Source organism: Papaver somniferum, chromosome 11 (genome assembly GCF_003573695.1).
Source record: "Papaver somniferum cultivar HN1 chromosome 11, ASM357369v1, whole genome shotgun sequence".
Taxonomy (NCBI): Eukaryota; Viridiplantae; Streptophyta; class Magnoliopsida; order Ranunculales; family Papaveraceae; genus Papaver; species Papaver somniferum.
In genome coordinates, this window is record NC_039368.1 from 138,111,473 (window position 1) to 138,137,155 (window position 25,683).

Genomic DNA, 25,683 nt, shown 5'->3' on the forward strand with positions numbered 1-25,683 from the left:
AGTAACCTCTCGAATGAAATTCATTCTTCAACTTGTTGAATTCTGTCTCCATCTTCTTACCAGCAGGAGCCATTTTTAGAATGGGAATGAAGGTGAATAAAAGAAGTAAATTACTTGATGAAATAAGTAATTTAATTTTAATCAGTGAAAGCAGTAGCAGAGAAAATGAAATAAGAAAGTAGGAAGTAAAAAGAAGATATAAAAAAGAAGACGAAGGAAGATATATAAGGAAAAATCAGTCCCATTTTTCAAGGTTTCATTAATGCGAGAAATGAACGGATAAAAACAGGCGGTTAAAAGGACGTGTCAGATAATAAGTGGTTAAAAATACACGTGTAATTAAGGAAAAACTGGAATTTCGAAGCAATGTCGGCAAGATAGAATACGAAAAGGTATACATATGCGATATTATAGGATGGAAATTTCTCATATCGCTCACTTCATAATGTAAGCGAAATGAGAAGAGGCAAAATGTAGGCACATATCAATAAGTATGCGAAGTAAGAATTATCTGATGTAAGCAAGGACTATCGCACATGGCAAAGTTGAAGTGACGTATTGGATGATGTCAGCAAAGTCACGAGTAAAATGTGATGTTCTATGCGAAATATAAGTTGTGCGATAATGAATGAGTGTAAATGAGCGAATGTATCGCACAATGAGTCCGAAAATAGTGGATCTCTTAGCTGTCATCCACTATGAGGAATCCTATATAAAGGAGAGAAGTCATCACGTAGACAGAGATCTTTTAATGTGTATTAGATAAGAAACTAGAAGAGAGAAAGTTTATTTGGAGAGCAAATAAAATCATTGTAAGGTCATTATATCCAATTATAATATTTGAAAGTTAATAAAAAATTTATTATGATTACTTGAGTGATTGTCTAGATACATTGGGGTGTGATTGTAGGTTTTCCTGCAACTACACTCAAAACAAGTATAATCCCATACTCAGTCTGCATTTTCAAACTGAAACTGAGTACGATCCATACTCATTTGATATTCTTCGAGAACACTCAACGATCGGCAGAAATGAATGTACAGAAATGAATGTACATAACTGGCAAAAACAACTCACAGGAATTTTTTTAATGCATCTAGGTGGATACCCCATGTCCTATTCCTATAGGTAAGACTTTGAGCTAACTAAGACTCGAGCAGAGCACAGCCAAGGGCAAGGCTTAGTTGGTCATTTTATTGAAGCTACTTTGTTTATGATAAATGTATAGCAAAATAAAGGGAAGAAAAAAGACCCGACACTAGAAAGAAAAATGAGTATCCTAAGAAAGGTAATCTCCAGTCATTCTTCAAACGTAGTAATCTGGCAAAATCAAGAAACTTGATGATGCTTTAATTTACTTGGATAAATTGGTTTTGCTGGATCCATTGCCATATAGTGCTCTCATTCTATAATTTTTTTGAATTCACTATGCAAAAGTAACTGTGATTCAGATGTAACGGTCATTCCAAAAATAACGAGATGCCTTTGCTTGGATTCAAGCCTGGTATAATTTACGAACCAATTCAATCTGAATTTATGCACCGATAATCTGTGTCCAAATCCGTTTTCCAAACATTGGCTGTGCATCCGAACTTACAGCATGCATACACAACAAAATTATCCAAAATAGAGGTCCAAAAATATTGACGTCATCATCATCATTATTAATAGCTTAATAATCCTTATTTTTAAAACTGACGTCATTATCCCAAAAACTGACGTCATCATCAACAAGAATCATCCTTGATAGTAAACCAACAACAGCAGCAACAAAATTAACACAATGGAGAATTCTAACTTTGTGTGCAACCTCCAACATCTTCTTGTACAATCATTACATGACAGACCTGTAGAGCTCATCTGTTTCACATTCCCAGCTAGACAGCTTCATCCCTCACTGGACATACATGAGATGAGACTCCTTGGGACGAGTAGTAGCCTCTTCTGCATTCGTTCAAGCAACAAAAGGTAAATTTACAGAACCTAAGACGTGAGTTGTTTTAAACTGTATATTTGGGATTTGAAAAGTTTAGGATTAGTAAGAAGTGGCAACTATGTTTACATTATGGAGGACGTAATAAAATGATAAAATGTTGCCAGTACTGATATCCGTAACTTGAAGTCACAATTCGTTTACTTACCAGTTATGCTTCTTTCCACCAGCCAGAATCCGTGAAATCTCAAGGCCTCTACTGAAAGCATGGTTGAAGAGCAGCCGTGTCTGGAATTCAGACACAAATGGGAACCAAGCCAGAACAGCCATAGGCGCAAAGATAATGAGTCCCATCCCGTATTCGTATCCCCTGGCTAGAGACCTTGTGGCACTCCACAAATCTAGTGCCTTCATCACTGGCTTACATGCTTGTGATATCTGATGCCACTCTCACCAAGAACACAAACAATTATTTAATTCAACAGGCAAAGACTAACAGAATAGAGCAAATATACACGATCTTAATGCAACACAGAAATATTTTTATAACTGTCCAATGCTATGTGAAGATAACAAAATTAAATTAACATCAGCAAGACGTATAGCTAACAAAATTAATTTCTGCATTGTCATATAGTTGAACGGTAAAAACTGCAACTAGGTTTGTAAGAGAAACGAAAAATTGATGCAGTTCTTTTCTTTTCTTCCCTTCTCTGTATCTTAGTATCTTAGCCTTTTCTTTTTACTTTCTTTAGTTTTCCAGTAAGAAGTGAATAACCTCTCTCCAAAATAAGCACCAACGAAGTGTATCTATTAAATCACAGTATGACTTTCTTGCTTTGCCCAGTGTGCAAAGCTACATGTCTTTATTAATAGTGTTCAGAGAGTATGCAACTGTGCAAAGCTAATAATTCCATTTCTATTTAAGAATAACGAATTCATTTTATTTTTATGCCAGAAATATAATGCTTTGCTGGCATCAAGATTTGAATATGGTAAGAGGTCAAGCTATATGTCTTTATTAATAGCATTCTGTAACTAGGGATGGGGGGAGAGGGAGGGAAAGCCATTACCTGCAATAGGGCCCATCCTGTTGGCGTGAAAGCAAGAAGGCACGCGAAGATGTCACCAACTGTAAGATTCAGAAACATAAAGAGGATGCTAGCCGTCACTAGCAATCCAACGAACATCAACGCCTTTAGCAGTCTGAACATCAGCTGAAAATCTGCGCTGAACCTTCTCCTACCCACTGACACCATCTGATTTGCGTAGCCCGGGAAAGTAGAAAAGTACATACACAATCAGCACTCATAGAAGAAATTAATATGTTGTTGAGAACAATTTTAGAATACAGACTTCAGACATCACCTTCAAGATGATCATCACAGCAACGATAACCAGCCAAGAGAGACCAAATACCTGAAAAAGGAATACAAACATGGTAGTTACTACTTTAAAAGCAGAATCTCATGGTCCTCATCATTGCAAATAAATACGCAAGAGAGGAGTTGTCAGAAATAATACTCACAATTATGCTTTTATTTCCGTTGCAGACATGTAACTGATACACAATCCCATACTGAAATAGAAAGAAACGAAGGGAAAGAACGACCTCCCAGAACCTGCCTGAGAACCCAGTGAAATGGAGGTGATCTTGTTCCTCATCCCACCACGATTCCCAGCTCTTGCTTGCTGGAACACCAAGACCTCCTGGAGTCTTTATCCACTTGGACCAATCATCCCAGTCCTCAACAATCTTTTGCCACTCAAATCCCGAAGGGTTGAAAAGAAACGGTCCGAACAACCAAGATATGACCAAGAACCAGATCGAGGCCGTGTAAAACATGTAACTGTGGCCATGGGACTCGGAAGTGGCGGAACCATATATACCATATGCAACCAGCAGCAATACCAACTCCAACCCTTTCACGAAATGACTCCTCGAATACATCCTATAATTCTCAGCAAATTTCTCATGCCGAACGACAAAACCTCTTCCAGTGGCCCTGTACTTCGCACCACCATGCAGTACAGTACGTCCAAAATAATGGGTCTTTGTCCCAAGGGAAAATGTAAAGAACACAGCTGCAAGCTGAAGCTGCATGATGATAAAGTCACTCATGGAAGTTCTAAAACCCCTCTCAAGTCCAATCTCCATCACCATGGGCAACGCCATAAGCAGGCCTATCTGAATAAGGGACTGTGATGCCATGGCAGCCTCTAGAGGATAATCATGCCTGACTTGAGCAAAGTTCATTATCGACTGCTCTAGTCCACTCAATGACAAGTATAGTTTCCCATACAAGAAAGCATAAACTACAATCACCACCATCTGCAAAATAGATAAACATACTGGCATAAGAGACGGAAAAAATCTGCAAGTAAAGAGAGTGGTCTTTATATTTTGATCTTTTCTTCTGTGCATCTTTTTCCTTCTTTTTTGCTACTTACATCTAAACCATGAATTACCACAAAAGATATTAGTTGCCAAAGCTTAAAACTTAATTGGGCATTTTACCAAGAAGTCCACAGATACAAATTTACTACAGTCAGATCTGGTTAGTGTGACTTATCCAGTATGCTCCTATATTGTACACTATGGTGTAACAGTAAAAATTAGGCTCGAGTAGAGAACTATGTGTCATGAGCTCATTTTACATTCATGACAAAAAACTTATGTTTATTAGGGAACTTCTAGAATTTCATCTCATGGTTGGTGAAGCTTTGACACAATCAAAGAACAACTTTGGGTTTAAGAAACGGAATTCGTTTGTTCTGCCTCCGTGTTTACACCAGAAAATTATAGTGGAGAACTCCCTGACTAATTTCAATTAAAAGGTGAAGTTTTTTTAAAGAAGCATAAAAACACCTCGCCCCTATGTTGTGTGCTTATATAGTTTCCTTATGCTCAAGGCATCAAAAGATGCAGTTGTAAAGACCAACTTGGTCATTCATCCATTCCAGAATTAGTTTAACTTAGCTTTAAAGTACTACTGAATTGTGTTAACTGTAATCAGGCTGAAAATACTTTTACCATTGAGCTGACGTAAAACCCAACTGTTGTGTAATAACAGGACATCATACGGAACACGTCAAATCTGTGTCCCAACCGATAGATATCCCGGCTAAGAATCTGCTCTCCATTACCACATGCAACTTTCGCTTCGAAGAGTGAAATTTGATTAAACCCAACATCTCGTCCTTTCCCAACCTGAATGTACTCATGATGGGTAACATTTCCACGTCTTAAAGTTGAGTTGAATCCTGATAAGGAAAATGGGACAGAGTTAAAGGCGAGTACAGCCACCTTTAAAAAAAAAATAGTTTGAGTGCATCTGGAACAGAAGAAGTATTACAGAGAGGCCTTGCTGATGAAAAGGACAGAATGTATTACCGGCAAAGATGTCTTCACTCAAATTGATACCCCGAGAAGCCTTGCTGATTCCCCCTCGAGTAATATGAAAAATTCTATCAAAAACGTCGGGATGCCCATAGTGGAACCTAACCCTGTCACAACCGCAGAATAAGGATATTTAAAACAGGGAACACAAAGAAAGAAACGAAAAAGATCTACAAATGTCCTAACAAAGCAATAGATGAATATTACTCGTCACCCAATCAGCTACCCACACTAAGAGATCATTTACAGATTGAGCATGACCAAGGGAACAAAACGACTGAGTAAAATACCAGTACCAGAAGAGAGAACTGTGGAATAGATATTACCTATATTGTGTATGTGTTGATGTCAGAACAGGATAAAGGTCTCAGGCACAGAAATTCAGAAAGACATCATGTTTATACTGCGTCCACTCTCTCTTTTATTATATGCTTTAGATTTTCAGCCTTAATTTGTATTTTTAGATCGCCATTGTTTCAAGGTACAGGGATGATATTATCCTACATTACTATGCTATAAAGTCTATACTACCAAGTTCAACTGCGCAAGTACACACAAGTATTAGTAATTCGTGCAAATACCTACTGCGGAACCTGCTTTTATGTCGACAGGACAAAAGTTCAAACAACCAGCCTGTAATCACATGGGATATTACACCAAAATAGGAAGCACAAATATGATAACAGCTAAATCAAAATCCATCATTAGCATACATATACTTGGCACAATGAGAGAGAAGAAAAAGATTTCCTTAAGTGCACAACTCAGGTTGATGGCAATCAATCTAGTAAAAATTCCCTTCAGTCAAAAAATAAAGAAGAAGAAGAATGTACTTTAATGGAAAGTGGCAGGAGAGACTAATAGTGCTTCATAAGAATAATTACAGATGAAACTCACTTTAATGGTCTGGCTAGAACTCTTTGACCAATAGTGACGAAACTTGTTTCCTGGTTGGACATAAACCACGCCAATGAAGAAACACTGCATTCCATGTCAAATAAAGACGATTATAGATAACTCAAATCAAAGGACTTAAGCAACTTCATGGCATTATATTAAGAGCTAATCAACTCAATCAACCTGCCAGTGAAGATGTGCTCACGAACACCTAGAATTGTAGGCGGACGCACTCCATGGTCCTCATTGAATTCCTCCAAGAGATTGCGCATTTTAAAAGCCTCTTCTAAATAATTGTCCTAGAATACAGATCTAATACATAAAGTAGCTACGGAAAACACATTAAAGCACGGCTACATTAAGTTACTTGCAACAGGAATTACCTGGTTCATATCAATGGTTTGAAGAGCTTCTCCTCTGGTAAAAATAATAGCATGATTCTGGTTTTCAGGCTTTCCTTCCCCTATCTTTGCTGGCCCCGGCAATCTTATGCGGTAAATTTCCTTTTTGAAAAAAAAAAAAACCATGAGAAACTGATAAGAGGTGCACTGGGAGTAATCATTTAGAACAGGAGATATGAAAAGCCATGTTTTGTAATGTCATCTCTACCAAAAATGTTATGCACAAACTAGATAATGACAAGACAATCTGAGAAGGTACTACATAACCATTTATATCAGTAAATTCCAAAACAAAAGAAACCTAGAACCTTCACCATCAAAATTGGGTCAAGATTGATCTGAACAAAAAGCCGGACCAATCATTTCTATTTTAGAGATTGGAAATTCAGAAAAAATTTAAAACCACGAATTAGTCTCACACAATGAGTTAAGATCTCCTCTGTAATTATATGTAACTAGTGTGGTACTTATTCCGCGAGACCATGAATGTAATGAGATATCATGCACAATATATGGTGTACCAAACACTATAACTTGTATTCCCATAAAATATTTAAAAAATGGCATGATATATGATACCAAAAACTACAACTTATTCACCATTGGATAAAACGACCTCTTCATCACTGGTTGAAGACTCTAAGGTGGAGTTCACTTTTGCTGACTAGGCATCTGAACTTGATTCATTGTTCAAGTAAACGGGAATCACTTTAAGAAATTTGTAGCTTAAAAAAGGTGAAATGACGATGCTAGACATCATGGATACATTTGTTTCTTTGTTCAGTCTCCCAAGCCAGTGGAAGAGAATATGACATTAAAGGATAATTACCTGGTCACGGTTATCAACAGCTTTGATTAACACGGAATAATAGACCTTCTGTAGAATGCCACCTTCGCTTACTTCAACTTCATCAATATATGCTATGCGGAGAGATGGGTTACTGTATGAGAAAGCACCAAATATTAGCTTCTGAAGAAAAAGAGAGCCCTTTCAAGTTTCAACAGGAGTTGGCAACAACAAAGAGAGAGGAAGTTTGACTTATTGACGGCGGAACATACTTAACCATCAGATTCAGAATGTCTGTGGCACGGCGATCTCCATTTCGCTTCTGACTCCCATAATTCTGACAAGTAGCAACATACGTAAACTTCATGTCAGCAATAGCCTCTAGTCGAGCAAAGAGGGACCTCTGGCTCATTTTCTCTTCCTCTGATGGAATGGAGACTGCCTTGTAGCCTTCCAAAATTTCTGAAGTTCAAATACATCAACTTATTAGGCACTTCAAACTTTGTCAAACATATAAATCTGTAGAAGATGTGGTTGTTCGCTTACCACTTTCATCAGCCATGTCAAGGAAGGCTTGAAGCTTCAAAGCCCGCCGGTAGTACATCATGCCTCTAACTGAAACACCAACATAGTTCATAAGAAAAGATTCAGAAGGTAGGTATTATAAGGATTCAAAAGAAGAAGAAAAATCAAGTGTGTTTAGCTACCAGTTCTGAACAGTGTTTGTCCTCTCAGAGATGCCCAGTGTCGAAGATGCAAGATGTTCTCTTCATTTTCCCACACTTCGCTCGATTTTTTACATTTGAGCCTTTCCATGAAGTTGTTCCATTCATCTGAAGAATCAAGTAACAGCCAAGATAACGTTAGTGATACCAATCACAAACACTATAACTGTGAAGAGTAGTTAAGGTAAGTCACACTGTCAATTCTTTCTTGTTATCTGATAACACTTCATACCTGGGAAGATTTTTTGCAAGTAAAAGATAATGGATACACCATCTTCATTCTCCAACTCAAGGTCACTTTTAGAGTACACCGTCTCCTCGCTATAATAAGGAGTCATGACACTGACACCATAAATTCAAAATAGGAATAAGCATGAGAATATTATTAGAGAACTCGCAACCCCTCAAAATGATGATTGTAATTAAGAAAACCAACAGTTGATATGCCCCTTCTATGAAGCCTATAATATGATGTGCTATACCACATCTTCTGATGTGAAAAGGAAAAGTGACTAAAGAAATATGACCGAAGCTAATTGTGTCGATAGAAATACGATTCAAACCTAGGAAAAGTGAGTACAGAAATATGGCTGAAGCTAATTGTGTCAATAGCAATACAATTCAAACCTGAATGAGAGCATTTTACGAACTCGGGGAGCTCGTGGCATCTCCATAAACAAAGAATTTGTAAAGAACGCAATCCTTCTACGTGCTTCAAGGTTAGTTGGAACATTAAGTGCAGATTCCTTCACTGTCAAAAGGAGTACGAGACGCTTTATCTGAAACAAAGTGATCAGAGCTATGTCATTTTATTAAGATGACACTGATGGTAGAAAAGAGAGAGTGAGATAGATCATCTGTACCTGCTCTCGCCATTGTGCCGTTGCTACTAGAGGGAACACAATAGCGGGTATCGGGTCAATCACAGCGAAAAGCTGAACTCTGTTAGTGTAACCAAGTTCAGCCAATTCACTGCAAAATAATTCGGAGAAAGCAACCTAAAGTTAGCTTGGTAAAGCATACCATCTGTAATTATAAACCAACTGAAGGAAAGAAACACAAGTCACCTACAGAATCTCAGTAACCATCATATCACGGGTAACTACTTCTAACATGTCCTGTAGTAATAATACCACAACATCTCGTTTTGATTGGTCACCCTCGTGCTGAAACAAACAAAAGAAAGCATGCAGATGTATAAACTCACAGAAGTGGAAAACAAAATAGGAAAGATATACCAAATTAAACGTTCTAAGATGACTCACCAAAATCTCCACAAGCTTAGCAAATTTCTCGCAGAGAGCGGGTAAATGATTCATTCTGAAATTTGCAAGTAATGTATTCTTCTCTATGTTACTTTCAATGTCATTTATGATAGTACCTATAATCCTGTTTAATAGAAATGGTGTGAGAGATTTTAACACTGAAACACTGAATAAACGCGCATAATCAAATAAATGGTTGCTATACTCTTAAGAGAAATCTTTATATCATTAGTCCTCAAGTATACTGATACTGAAGTTGTTCTACTACTCTTGGTTTCTAAATCCCTGTTCCGTCGCACCTTCCACAAAAATACACTAAGATATCTAAAACTCTAAAACTAAACACAAGTTACATCCATCTATAGTCCTGCTACAAGATAAACAAATAATGTCAACTAATAAACCTGGATGTCTGAAGAGTACAATTTCAGGATGAAACTGAAAATAACAGAAAATGAAAGAAATTTCTTATTCATATGAGCCCTATGCACATGCTTTGATGGTCTTCACACTCGGGAGCATACACCCATATCAAAGAACTACATCCATTGGTGGGATAACATGCTACTTTTCCTTAACGACCACTAAAACAATGCATACACTTCCACTACTCCAGCTTGACGGATTCATATGGAGATGTTCTTAGAGGAATGATTTTCATCAAGATGACAAGGAAACTTCCTCTTTATATATTGACCCATAAAGCATCTCCAACCACGCCTCATCCAGGAATAAGAGGACCGTAATAAGAAGGGTTACATGTAGAATAAGCTAACCAGAAACATCTGACCGCAGTGAATTACCTCAAACTAGCCGACAACAGTACAAAGTGAACAATGTAGATCTCGGTTGATCTCGTTTTTATACTAGTAATTAATTAAGGTAACAATTCATAAAGAAGACACCCGGAAGTCTCAAAAGGGTAAGGGAAACAAAAGTTACCTTTTTTCATGCGCCCCAACAACCAGGAGATCCAGGATACGCTTAAGAAGCTCGTATCCTTCAATCACAGAACATTTCATATATTCATCAGCACATATACGCTTCCAAAGATCAGAGTCTCTGGATTGGAATTTAACTGCGAATTCCAATGCTATCGGAATCTGCAACAAAATTAAGTACCAGCAGTAAATACATGCAGCTGGACGACTTCAAATAAAAAACAACAGGCGAGAGAAACAACCTTGCCAGCAAGCAAGAAGGGAGGCCACTGTATTACTTTTAAGCTGGGGTAAGATGTATAAGGAACTAGCAACATATCCATCTCCCTGAACCGATAGCAAAACCCAGATCAGTCTAAGTTGATACTAAAACCAAAGAGTTGAATATGTACACATAGAAACTTTTGAGTCTCTGACATGGTTAGGATTCTTTCCTATCATTTATGAGGTCCTCTTCCCTGAAACTGCCAATGACTTCATTCCACAACTGAGCAAATTTTGCTGCTTCAGTTTTCCTGCTTGCTGGAACCTAAACAAGTAGGTTGACCACATAAACAAAGATATGGACATTATTCACCATATTGTTTGCTGAATAATTAGTTTTGTAAACAAGAAATACAACCTCAGCAAATTTCTTTGACAAAGAGAAACCCCTTTCTCGACTCATGTCTGAGGGTACCAAATTTGCGTTGAAAGCTCCAGGTAAAGATTGGAAACGCGATCTTAGCATGCCGAGAGTTCTTATCTATGATAAGGAAAATGAAAAGCAGGTTAAAAAAAAAAATCAGAACTGAAAATGCATATATCGAGCTATTAAGATAAGATCTTTCTGACTAAAGTGCGACGGCACACTAATTTCCTTTAGAAATAGCAAACAGTGTAAAGTGATGAGGATGTATGTCTCCCATATTATGGTATCCATTCCTTGGTATTTTAGTACTCCAACAATGTGTAAATCGACATTCCTTTTAATTTCTTTCAAACAATAATTGTATTATTTATTTATGCTGGAACCTATTACCTCACCGAGACGATCAAAAGCTCCAACAAACCCACCATACAAAGTTGAGAATATGGCATACCAAATCTGAGTATCCATGAAATAAACCTACATAGAACACGCTTATGAGAACATCTATCTAACAAAAAAGGAGTAGTCATTCGCCGCAAACTGAATCAAAATAAAGTATTGAATTTTAAATCTTAGTAATAAAGTTAAAATTACCAAAATAACTGGAGCCCAAAGAGCGACAATTGCACCAAAATTGGGGATAGCTGCATTGACCAGAAAGGATTATGATTTACCAATAAGAAAGGCATTAATAAAAACTCGAAGGTGTATTCATGAATTTGTGAGAAATTAAATACTATACCATTAGGAAAAATTTCATGCCAAGCATATTGAACATGGCGAATATTTAAAATATCTTTTGTTGACTTCACCAAATTTTTAATCTGAAAGGCATAGATGAATGAAACAAGAAACCTAATTAAAGTTCACTTTTAACAAGACACTAACTTCTTAGTGACCATTAAATTGTTCTAAAGACTTTAAAGAAATTAAAAACGTTTAGCAAAAACGCACCTGGATGTAGTAACTGAAGGCTAACTTTGAAGATAGAAGTAGCAACCAGAAAATGGTATACCTTCAAAGAAACAGCAGGTAAATTTGAACCAAAATAACATGATATAAATCCAACTCATGCCAGATCGAAAATATGCGACTACAAGTGTGCATCTTAAGACTCACTTGATAAGTTGAATCTGACTTTCATGCATTCCTCTTCCCACGTAAATTCTTGGCTGTACGTAAGTCAACGAAATGATCAACAATAACAGCTAATGTATCAAAACAGAACAAGATGCACACTACCAACTGTACTTAAAGTTTGAGCACTTAAAGGTGAACATTGTACATGACTATACCTTAGGGCCATGTCTTAAAGGACAACATAATATAAAAAATATTACATTACAACGATAAAGCCCAATATGTCAAAACAGTAGCAAGAAAATATACTTATGCATATTCTCTTGGTAGAAAAGTACTGAATAGAGAACGATTCAAATTCCACATTTAGCAAGGATTAAAATGAGAATCATTAAAAAAAAAGAAGTGTAATGAGTTCCACAAGAGATCATTTTTCAGTCCACAACAACGCTAAAATAATGACAAATTATACTAGAACGAGATTTAAGATATAATTGTGGAACAAATTGAGTCTAGTATTAATTGTTAACAAATTTATCTCATAAAGTCATTCTCAAGTTTCACAGTTGTATAAAGGAATGAGACACCTTGGACATGGTTACAATTTAGGCGGCTTTTTAGTCACATATGTTTAGTCAGGTCAGACACACCAAATTTACTCATTTCAACTTTATTATTTTAATGTTTAGCTGCACTTTCATATTGACCTGGTACGCGAGCTAGTGCCTTCTAAAGTTCCCTAAAAAAAATTATACTGCTAGGTTGTATAAAAGTGTTCCATGGGAATTCATTCATTTGGCAGCCTTGCAAAGAAACACAATCAAACAACGGTAATAAAGGAAAAAGAAAAGTATTCAAGCAGACAATATATTAACGTAATACCAACTTCCACATTAGCTCAAAGAGATACAGTTTGCTTTGACTCTATGAAAGCACCTGTGTGTTGTTCTAATCAGAATCATAACTAAAAACTAAAATAACATGAGCAGCCAAGATTCTCGAGATAAGTCCCAGATACCTAAGCTACCATTTATGCACATTCACGAGTTCCATCTTAATCTTTCCTAAATTTCTTACTGAACGTTCTAAAAAGTCCTATTCCAGTTAAACAAGTCAGTTTTCTACTAAAGAAACGCAACCTTTTCATCACACATTCAGTATACCTATGAGATGAACAAATTCAAAATGATGAAACAATCAAGTCAAGAGGAAAAAAAAGATGAACTGGCATACCTGTGACCACCACAAAAGAAACCTAATCATATGCCTGTCTGAGTTTTCAATCCACCTTCGAAGCATTGGAAAAATAAAGAATGCAGCTGCAAGTATATTCGGAAGCAAGTATACTGCCACCGCCATCATATATAAAGCTGGTATGCCTTTCGCTTGAGGAAACCACGTCAGAATGTCTTTAATTCTTTCGGGAGCCACAGAGAACGATTGCATGTAGCAAATAGGAAGGGCAACTGCCCACCCAAGACTAACCACTATTTTTAGAAGATTTCTCAACACATCGCTGAACCTCCACCTGTGGTAGCCTGGGAAGTTCAGAACGAAGTCCAAAACACCTGACATCACATGAAAGGAGAGGGAGGGAGAGAGAGATCAGTAAATTAGTAGCAATCCAGCAAACTCCAATAGTGATACACAATTACAATCACAGGATGTTAAAAAGAATCTAGAAATGGAATATGAGAATCATAGGTAAATTAAGCGATGAGATATTTGGTGTCATACTTTCTACATCATTCAACGATTTAGAAATGGAACGGGTAAATTTAAACATCGATTCTTGAATAAAAGTAGAACATAAGGTAAGAGCAAACAATAGAAGCATAGGAAATAAGAACATTAGTACAAGAACAGCAAACAGAAACTAAATTCTGGTATGTCATTTTTTTATCAAGAGAACGGGATAAGGTTTTGGATTTCTTGCAAAGCCATCACATACTCTGCAGACCAGAGTGATTTATTTTGTACATCAATAGCATTTTACAGCTTAAATTTGTGGATTCTAAGGAACACCTCCAACTCTGTCCAGTATTCAATAGCATTGCCAATCATTTATCAGCAGCTCGTACTGTGTATCCAAATTTCAGCTTTCAAGTGGATCATCAAATCAAATTTTAGAAGATAAACTAAGATAGGACCACTACACAGTTTACTTTGAACACTTGGAACACCTTTTAAGCAATCCCGAATTAAAGGGCTGTATAGATCTCTTTCAAAGATGCTGGCTGATTTCACGATTCTTCATTGATGAAACATAGCAACGCGCTGGACTAAATAAGAGTGTAACTGCATGTTGCACCTTCCATTACCTAATTTGATCAGAGTTCCTCGCCTAGTTTTCCCTACACTAAACTAACTACAGCCATATGAGAAGTGCTTATTCTAACATGATTGACGGTATTTTACTATTTTATTGTTGTATACTGGTGCGTGAAAAATAACTATTTAGTGACTCGGAAATAGGAATTTGGAAGGAAAAAAAAGACGGTCATATTTCTGCAACCTAGAAACATAAACAACTGTTTGAATCTTGTATGCATTCTTACTTTGAAGGAAGCGCAAGAAAGACGCTGTGATGAATATAGTAGAAACATGATACAAGATATCCTTTTCAAATATATCTGATGGTGAACTTCCACGCCATGCAATGATTATCATAGCCTGCAACCAAAAGTTAAAAGACAGGTAAGCTAATAGTATATCCTTGCCAGACATCTATCAGCACCAGTAAGTACACACCATGATCAACTAAGAATTACAACCAATTCAAGTTTGGTGATTCTTATGCTAAGAGACGAGCAACATTGTGCAGCTTACGAGCAGTACCACCCACATACCTGAAGTGCCAACAAATACAGGGTCCACAACCGATCAAAACTTCTGAATATGTGCCAGAATGTTCTTGTTTCAACAAAATAAGCTTTTCCTGTGCTTTTAGATTCTTGTTGAGTTGCTTGTTTCCCCTGGCAATCAGTTTTATAGTGGTCAGAAGATTCCGCAGGTGCAAAAATGTACCAAAAAGAAAAAGCAAATTCTCTCTGACTGATCCAAAAAGGCTAAATGAAAACTTAATCAAGTCATAGCTGCCTATAACTAGAAAGGAAGATTATACATGCCTTATCTCGCGTTGATTTGAAGAAATGACCGTCATCACGCATGGGCCAGCCCAAAGAGAAGCAATCAGCTGACCTGAAAATATGTTACAGATACAATTGTTAAACCAGTTAGAGGAAATTCTAGTATAGTTTCACTCTTGATTCATCAAATTCTATACAGACCAGAAATACTCATTCAGATCATCGTAGTTACACCAGGCTGAATGAGGGGCTTTTCCGTTTCTGCTTTTCTGGGATTCCTGGATAATGAACATCATTAGTTCGTCATACAAATGGCAGCCAGATGGTTGAATTGACATATTTCATAGAACGCTACCTTATCAATTACACGATATATTGGTGTTATAACCTTTCTGAGGAATGCTTCATCCTCCCCCCCCCATACGAAGGTTTGGTATTTTCTCCATTTACGATGCTGATAACTCCGGCTAATAAACCATCAAGTTCATTTGCCATCTGGAGATGCATTCAAATCTTGCAACTTAATATATTTATCCAGGCAAAAATAACTTGCACTGGAAAGGGAAGCACATAATGCTGCACTCACATTGTGAAAGATATAGCACAGGCATTCTGGCATGAACCGAACATTAGCTCCTTCACCCCAAATAAGAAGATAAAGACCCATGTAGAGTATTTTTCTCTGCTGCATCTCTTGCTGTCCCTCAGGGAGCCTGTAAGAATTGAAGGTCAAATTCTATATGTGGAAGAGGTTGGTAGTAAACACAATTTACTAAATCATACCGCAAACTGTGCTTTTTTCCCAAGAATTTGCACCATGTTTTGTAGTTTTTAAACAACTTGTTCATTACTGCATCTACAGCTCGCCCATCCAGCTGCACAAACATAAAGGTAAGGAGAAAAGAAACGAATTATCGATTTGGTGTTGATGAAGGATAATGCATGACATTCAGAGTTCTGCTAACGAAAGTCTAAGTGATTTAATACAGAAATAAGTTGAAATTGAACAACAGATAAACTACAACCTCTAGAAGTTACAACAGCTTTTACATAGAGTGGAACCTCGTTCTACCTTCTTAACTTTGCAATTTGCATAAAGAAGTAAAAAACAACAACCATTACGAGTCAACCTCAGTGACAGCTCTCTAAAGAGTGTATGACCACGACACGCGTAAATACAGAAATTACAGAAGATGGAAACCGTTATGCAATTTATGGAAACAGTATAGTTCATGGAACTTAAGTTATTACTATAGCATGCATCAGACTAGGATAAAGTGCCATCTTTGAATTGTAACAAATGCATGGAAAATTAAATCTACGTTGAGAGAGAACACTGTCTCAGTCTTATAAGAAGAGACCTTGTTAAGGGGTTCAGGCCTGGGCTCTAGTCTTATGTGAACATCCGCAAGAATTAATAATAGATGCTCCCTTTGGTTCTTAACGCTTTCTTTCTGCAAACACAATGATTAATGTAAAAGTCTCATCCATGTTAATAAAAACTTGATCATATGCATGCAGATCTTTTTACCTGAAATCCGAACATAGCCATTAGCCAGTCCAAAAGGTCCAACTCTCCTACCTCTTGTCTACGCTGCTCAAATGAAGACGGCCATCTCAGTCCACGAGTATACCGAAGAGCATCAACAGATGCCTTAACCTGGGGTAAAAAGAATATAAAACAGCCAAAATAAAGTACAGAACAATATTAACTGCCAGCAGGTGAAGGAACCCAATGAACCTTGTACCTCATCAAGATGCATGATAAACTGAGATGCACCAGCTGCACCCAATGGTAGAACGTTATATGGTCTATAGATTGCCTCCTTTTCGTGGACATCTTTAGCAGAAGCAATGAGCTACTCAAAAAGCAACACCCAAAATATGCCAAGAATTGAAAATATCTGAGATAAGCAGAAAAATAACAAAAGAAAGTCGCAAAAAATTTCAAAAAAGAAAAACACCAAAAAAGGACTAACCTCGGGAGAAACAGTCTTCGAAACACCACACAGCACTTCATAAAGCACTCCAGCTGTCTGGTATGTTTTGCCAAGTTTGTCTCTGTAGGCAACATGTCAATTAAAAAGTCATCCACCTCGGAATAGGAAAAGCCAGGCAAATCCATCTAATATATGCCGAACTAAGTATCGGTAAGTTGAATAACTGATGAGTCACAAGTGTTAGATGTTAGTGAAGGCTAACTATGTTCATTTTCCAAAGGGAATCATAGCTGACTGTTACAACAAATAAGTTTCTGTTGGGTAAGTCTAAATTAAGTCACTTGCATACTCAAACCTCGAGTGATTCTTGGGAAATCACTCCAACAGGCATACTAGTACTACACTGGATTTTTCACTGTGCTGAAAAGAAAACTGCAGTCATGGTCTATAAACTGCAGTCATAGTCTATCATCAGACTGGATCGAGGCAATGCACGTGGATTGACAAAGTTACTTCGATTGAATTTTTAAGTGCTGTTCTGTGCCAAACCAATAGAATGATATATGGGTTTTATGGTAAAACCTGTTAAATGTGCTGAAGCCTGAAGGATTTCCTTTTGAGCATGAGATAGATCAGGGTAAGTACCTTAGGTTTCCTTTTAAGGCTGTCGTCATCAGACGACTCACACCAATTAACAGAAATAGGACACACTTAACATAAATTACCTATCAGATTGCTCCCCCTTATCTAGGGCTCTAACATAGTGCTCATAGTATTGCCGATAAAAGCTCTCAATTTCCCGTTCATCAGTCTTTTTAACCCTGTAGGCGAGAGTTGGTACCCTATCCTGCTCAATCAATCAGATAAACCGTAAATAAAACTGTCAAAGCTATGCTTATATTTAACTAAATTGATTAGAAACTAATTAGTCAAATATTTACATGACTATATATCATATACAATAGCAAAACAATGCAAGCAAAAAATATCAAATGATGACTGCGCTTGTTCATAATTTTATGTTGCTCACTTAGAGTCTTAATCTGGATCTAAGAATTGCACATTAAGATAAACAAGCAAATGTTGAGCAGCTGTGTAACAACAATATGTTGGAGCTTATTTGGAGGGGGTATCAACTGTACTGAACCAGTCTTTCAGCTTTCAAATATTATTGACAATATACAGAGCAGTTAAAGGAACAAATTAACAGTGAAGAAAGATAAACTATTCCAACAATAAAAGTAATAACCGGATAATAGACATTTTAACAGAGGTCCTCAACCATGAAGTACAAGGTTGTGAAAATATCTATTGTTGGATAGATTGTGTTGCTAGATATTCTTTTTCCGTTCAAAACTGAAACTGAAAATGACAGCACATACAGCATAAAAGAGAGCAGAGAGAAATGTCTTACTCGTTCTAATCGCTGGGAGAGACCTGTCTTGAACTGTCGTACACCTCTAGCAATGGATTTCGGATCTAATCTATGAGCTTTCTCAAACGCGTATAATCGACCTTGTAATTAAAGTTCGAAAACACACTGTTCTTCAGTAAACATCAACATAATAAAAGAGACAAAGACTAACTATGGAACATTCGTATGTTAAGTATAGTGATGACACTTACAAATAAAAGCAACACGAGGGCGTTCAGGTTCGACCTCACTTGCAACACGGAGTATAGGGACAATGCTACCTAGCGAAGATGGCACAACTTCATTATCAAAGACTTCCAACGAGAAATTTGTTGTGGCAGTACTTGTTGATGGCCTACTGGTCAAACCTCGTGGACCTGATGACGTTGATGCTCCGGGATCGTGCTGCCTTGATGCCATTATGGTAATAATGCTCTCAGGTAATCAGATTTTCGATGTCAACCACAAATTAAACCTAAACCCAACGAAAATTTAATTAGTATACAAACATTACGACCACTTCAAGATTCAGGCGTTTACTAAAACAAATTCGTCTCAGTTGTTTCTCCTATTAGTATCAAACAATCTAATCCATGCACTCATAGTAGCATTTGATAACAATATAATATGTAACAAACTCAACAACCAACAATGTCTATAAATAGTAGCATTTGATAATACTATAATTTGTAAGAAACTCAACAACTAACAATATCGATTAGAAACAAACTAATCCAAGAATCAATTCCTCACTAAAACAAATCGGCAAGCTAACAATACATACATGTGGTGAGATTTGGATCTAACAACAAACTACATAACAGTAAAATAAAGCTTTCAAGTGATGGTGATCTTACTAGATAAATGCCTAATTTCAGCATTTGTTAACAACCAAAATGATAACTAGCTTTCTTCATCAAACCTCAAACTAAAACTGAACTTACATTTCCATCATCATAATCCAAAACCTTATCCTAGAAACTCATTAACACTAAGGAAACTCAACCTAATAGAGAAATTTCGGATTAAACTCTAAAATCAGATGAAATTCCACAATCATCACTTAATAAGAAAGTAAAGCCAGATTAAGTTCAATCTAAATCCAATCATCAAAAATGCACCAAGAAAATCTGAAAAGATCATTAATCGTAATCGATGAGAGACTTCTTAAGCGTTCGATTTCGAATACTGAAACTTACATTTCCATCATCATAATCCGGAAATTAACCCTAAAAACTCATCAACATAAATAAACACTAAAATTAGATGAAGTTCGATCATCATCATCACTTAATAGAGAAACAAAAATCAGTTTAAGTTCGATCTAGAGACCAATTATCAAAAAAATCTGAAAAAATCATCTCAAGAACAGTAAAATCATCTCAAGAGGAGAAAATGAGAAAGTAAAATCAGATTAATTTCAACTGAAAGTAAGACTTACAGGTTCAACTTCGTCTTCTTCGTCTACTGAAACTCTCATCAAACGCTTGATGGTGATGATGTGAGGAAAAACTTGAGCTAGAGAAAAGAAGAATTTCAGAGCGAGAGAGAAATTTTGAGAGGGAAAGAGGAGGAGAAAATGGGAAAACTGGAAAATGAGAAAGAAAAAGAAGCTTCCGGTATAAGAACATGGCGTATTTATAGACGAGGGGCGGAAATCGTGAACCATTTTTCCCGGATAATGCGGATATCGGAGGAGCAAAAGGAGGAGGAAGAGGGCAAGCTTCTGTTGTTGTTTTTTTTCTTCTTTCTATTGCGATTTTCTCAGCGTTTTCTAGTTGCGGGTCCCACGTCGTAAGAATAAAGAAGGTTTTAGTATTATTTTTTCAATTTCTTTTTAAATTAGAAAAATACAAGGAAACGGGCGCTCCATGTGAATGGGACAGCAGCAAAGATTTGCGGGGAACTAGGCGACCAATGGTGAATGGTCCATACAAAATCTATATTCTCTTTGCCAATGAATTTCAACAGGGGTGCAAGATAGGGAGAAAACAAGTACTACTACATATCTCTTGATGGAGATCCTGATATGGAGTATTTTCTAGATGGTAGAGATGTTTTAGCCCAAAATGAAGGTCAATCTCAACCAATTGAAGAAATTAGCCAACAAAGTGAAGAATCAAGCACTGAAAATGACCAGGTATACTTCTAAATTAGTTCCCATTAGCTTTTTGTTGATCAAAATTATCTAAAGTACGTAAAAAGATCAAATTTTTAAAATTTTCAGAAGAACATACGGTTGGAAATAAGCTAGTTACCAACGCAGTTACGGTTCGAAAAGTATCCAATGCCAATCGTAGCTTTGTTACGGTTGGTTATTTCATGCACTAGTTACCAACCGTAACTCATCATGTGCATGGCGGTATTTACTGCACTTATTACGGTTGGTAATATAAGAATTAGTTACCAACCGTAACCTGCGTTACGGTTTGTTCTGTATTTTCTTAACCAACCGTAAATTGCTCTGTATGTTTTCAATTTTCTTTTGATGTGAGTACGGTTGGTTAGAAGATGAAAGTTACAAACCGTAGGTTTGGTACGGTTCATAACTGTTTGTAGTTACCAACCGTATCCATGTTACGGTTTTTTTATCCTCTGTCGTTGCCAACCGTACATGTATACATATTTTTGTTTTTTTGTCTTGTTTAGACTAATGTGGCTATATTTTTGTCTAGATTGGGGATGTACCTCCCATAATGGATGACAAACCTTTAGCAAATGAAGTTCTCACCAAAGATTCTAGCTCTCACTATTTAACCGAGGAGACATGGGAGGAGAAAGACGATACAAAGAAGTGGACTAGAGAATGAGGAAAGTTGATTATGTGTATCATAGTTTGTAATGGTACCACTAGTGATAGTGCCTTTCAAATGGTTTGCGAGTGTAGTGGACAACATACGGTCCCAATAGAATACAACAAATATGTTGTGGTTGTATGCCTAGCCTTTGTCTCATCTATCACCTCACCTGCCAATTTCTTTTTGGTTGTGTCTCCAAACTTCGCCCTCAAATTATTCAAAAAAAACTTTTTTACCTTGTTAACCTTGTTTGGTTCCGAAGGGTCATAACCACCAGCCAACATAAACTCCATTTCGGTCTCGTCTTTACCCTACCCAAGTGTTTCTTCAACAAGGCTATAAAGATCAGTCCAAGACATGTTGTTATCAAAACCTTCATACACAGATGTTCCTTCAACTTCCAAGTTAAGAATTTGCTTCACATCGTACAGTATTATTGTCATCTCTCCAAATGGGAGATGAAACATATCGGTTTTTGGATAATACCGTTCCCTGAAGGAAGATACCACTATGCTATCATACTCCGATTTGGAATTCAGAATTCCAGTCCCTAATCCTGAACTTGCCACTAGAGAACGAACATCACCACATTCTTCACCTAATGGCCAATGACTAGCTCTTTGACGCTTGACCAATTTGACCGCCCTTGCATGATCCTTAAAAAAAATACAAACATATTTTGTTAAACTGAGATTAATGAAATATACATAAATACAACAAAAAAAAATCAAAAAAAATTATAACAATGTGTTAAGAGAAACATACCCTAGTCCCATAGACTTTTGCGGCCCAGGAATCGTATAACCAAATAAGATTGAGGACTTATCTGGTGCCTCGCCCCAAGGTCTTTCATTCTTCTTCCGTGGCAACAACAGGTCTTTTCCTTTAGGAATATGCAACCCTTTTGGTGTAGGTTCCTTTCTCGTCTTCTTTTCTTTTCTTGGTTTAGCTGGAGCTGGAGTTGTAGCTACAACAATTTCTTTCCCCTTGTTTTGTACTCCCTCTTCATCATTTGCTTCCTCTTCCTCATATTCATCACTTTCTTCCTCTCCCTCCTGTTTATTATTTCTTTCTTCTTCCTCCTCTTCACTGGATTCATGAGGAATTACTTCCTCTTCTTCAATTTGTTGATCATTATGCTCACCTCCTTCTAATTCAACCTCAGAGTTACTTACAGATGGTTCTCTTAACCTAATCTCAAACTGATTTTTCTTCTTCACATGGTCACCTCTATGATCTACCCCTAAATGCTTGTCACCGCGAGGGGTGGGTGTATGATCAATCAGAGTTAAGTTATTCCCTCTCTTATTCTTAACCCTATCAGGATTCCTACACAAGCAATACATTTGTATTATTTATTAAAGGTTGAACAAACAAGATACAAACAAAGAAACTCAAAATATATTGAAACACAAAACATACGGTTGGTAATGAGATTTCCAGAACAATCGTATAAAAGATACGGTTCATAGTTGTTCAAAGTTACAGACCGTGTAAAAGAAACGGTTGGTACCTTTGGTTCCGTCTCCAACCGTATAAAAACTTTGAAATTGGTTTGAGCATCAGGACGACATACGGTTAGAGACTAATGATACTTACGTGCCGTAACTATTATACGGTTCATAATTTCTTGTACCGTAGAATGAAATTTTATACGTCACACAACTCAGAAGTACGGTTGATAATCAACAAACATTACGTACCGTATAACACAAACGGTTGGTTACGAACTCACAGTTATGAACCTACTAGAAAAAAAAATTAACATGCAGGAAGGAATACGGTTCGTAATAGGGTGTCCCGTACCAACCGTATCTGCACAAAATCTCAAACCCTAGAACATACGGTTCGTTATTTTTGATGATTTCAATTGTTACGAACCGTATATGCATCAAACAGTTCAGATACGGTTGGTAATTGAAACAATACCAACCGTAGAGACCTCATTTCCAAAATTCTAATTTTAATTTTGAACCTAAAACCCTAATTTTTGATATAGAATACACTTGAATTGAACAGAATACACAAAATAGTAACTGGGTTTTTGATTACATACCTCATATAAGTCATTAATCCTGATTTCTCAATTTGAGGAGTTTGGAATTGGGGTTTTTCACCGGTTGAAGGATTTTGTTGATTTGAAGTCGTTGAATCTTCGTCAACTTTCTTCTTCTTCGTCATCTCTAATATGAACTTTAATCAACGATTATTAATGTTGTGAATCGCCAATTAATCGAAGACGACGATGAAGTTTTCGATTGTACACAAGGTGGTGCTTACGGTTACAATGGAGTAGAGAAGATGAAAGAAAAAAAAAACTAATTTTGATTATTCTCATTCATAATTAGGTTTAATTATGATGGAGGACAATTCAGTCTTTTCAATTTAAAAAGGAGGGACAAATTAGTCCATTTAAAGCAAAAAGGGTAATCTAGTCAATTTATACCCCCTATAGGACACCCCCTAACCAATTAGAGGGACATTGCTATCACACTTTCCACCCCTCTACTAGAACTTTCCACCCTTATACCAGGGTTGTAAGTTTGTACCAGACGAAAGTATAAATTTTCAACTTTATAGGTGATCGTTGAACTAGCAGGTTGGTAACCATTAGATGCATGAAATCCGACATAAGCAAATAATAGATTTAACGCAAGTTATCTCATGAATTCAAGAAATCTTATTGAACATTTCACATATATCTGTTCACCGAACAAGTATGCAACTGAAAATATATCTTCACATTAATCATTATCTTTTTCCCTGCGCTTTTTTATTTCAAAGAGGAACCTTTGTATTATCACACCATTTCTTCTTCTAAGAACATTAGAGCATTTTATATTTTTTAATCGATGCAATTGAAAATACTCAAGCTATGTGGATAATGAACAAGAAAATCAGAGCAAATACCCAAAAGAATACCTCATCAATGGAAACCCATGTCTCTGAACAAATGATGCATGCAAATAAAGAATATCCATGCTAATGATAAAAGAAAAGGCATCAACTAAATCAAATGTGTAGGAATTATGGCAAGTACAATATAGATAATAAATGGATACTGCAATCTTAATGAGAATCCATAATATTCAGAAGTCATGCTAAATTGAAAATTATTACACACAAAATATACAAATAGCTCCCCAAAACCTCTTCCCCTTGTTGTCGTTTGGAGTCTCTCGATTGCTGGGAACGGAAGCAAAGTTTGGGATAATCCCGTGATAAATGACAAAATTAATCACTAGTTATTGTTGATTCTGATTTACCTTCTAACAGTAAGGAAGCAAATTTTGGGATAATCTCGTGATAAATGACAAAATTAATCACTAGTTATTGTTGATTCTGATTTACCTTCTAACAGTAACATAACTGGGATCAGTCCCACCGTTTGCTAACATCACATCTAACATATCTAATGGTGACACGGCTGCGAGTTCAAAAGTTGATCGCATAATGCGAGATCAAAATATTCTCGGCGTGACGCGAGTCTATATTGCAATGGCTCAAGATAAAAAGTTACATCGTAATGATGGTGTCTTGGTGTATGATATTATTTTATTAGAAACATTTTTATCTTACTGAAGAAGAAAATTCTCTGAATCAGAACGCTAGAATCTATAAGTAATGGTTATTTCTCAAGTATCATCGGTTTCCTCTTTGAAATCATGTATTTAATACATGAGATGTTTAACAGTTTATTTGTTACTGTGATACAAGATATTTGTATTTCGTTATGTTTTCCAACAATGTATACAAACAAAATTTATGGAGTCTTATTATATTAATGAAGTTAAAGGATCACATCTTCTTTCAAAATACAAATAAAATGTAAAGTTGGGATTAAATGATATTATTGTCATCATTTGTAGGGTTTAAGGCCCGGTGACAGTACGTACAGCCGCATTGTTGATTCTCTAAAACTTGACCAACAATCAAAATATGTGTGTTTTATACCCAATGATATTGTTGTCAGCATTCAATGAAAACTAGAGCAGACTAAATTGCATTGAAGGTTCCATTTATGGTCTTGTGACCTGATGCCATGTGTACGTGATTTAGGGTCAATACTAGTTGGGCTCACATGCCTAATGTTCGGTATATCAGGATAGTCTTATAAATACGCGTATTTTTATCTTACATTTTTGTGTATTTATGATGTTGTTTGCTTCTTCGAAGTAACTTCCATTTTAAAATCTTTGATGTGTTGCTTCTGGAACTCACTAAACTGAGAATTATGGTTTATAACTTAGTTTGTACAATCTTCCCTTCCTAAATAGGATCCATATACCCATTTAGCTTCGAACCTAACTTGTACTTTCCAAATATAATTAAGATGAAAAGTTTAATTTTTCGTGTGCACACAAACAACTTCTAAGTGCAT

General features: G+C 36.5%; 1 pseudogene; it reads right to left on the reverse strand.

Moving 5' to 3' along the window:
* Positions 1 to 1,475: 1,475 nt before the first annotated feature.
* LOC113320389 lies at positions 1,476 to 20,213 on the reverse strand (annotated as a pseudogene).
* Positions 20,214 to 25,683: the final 5,470 nt, after the last annotated feature.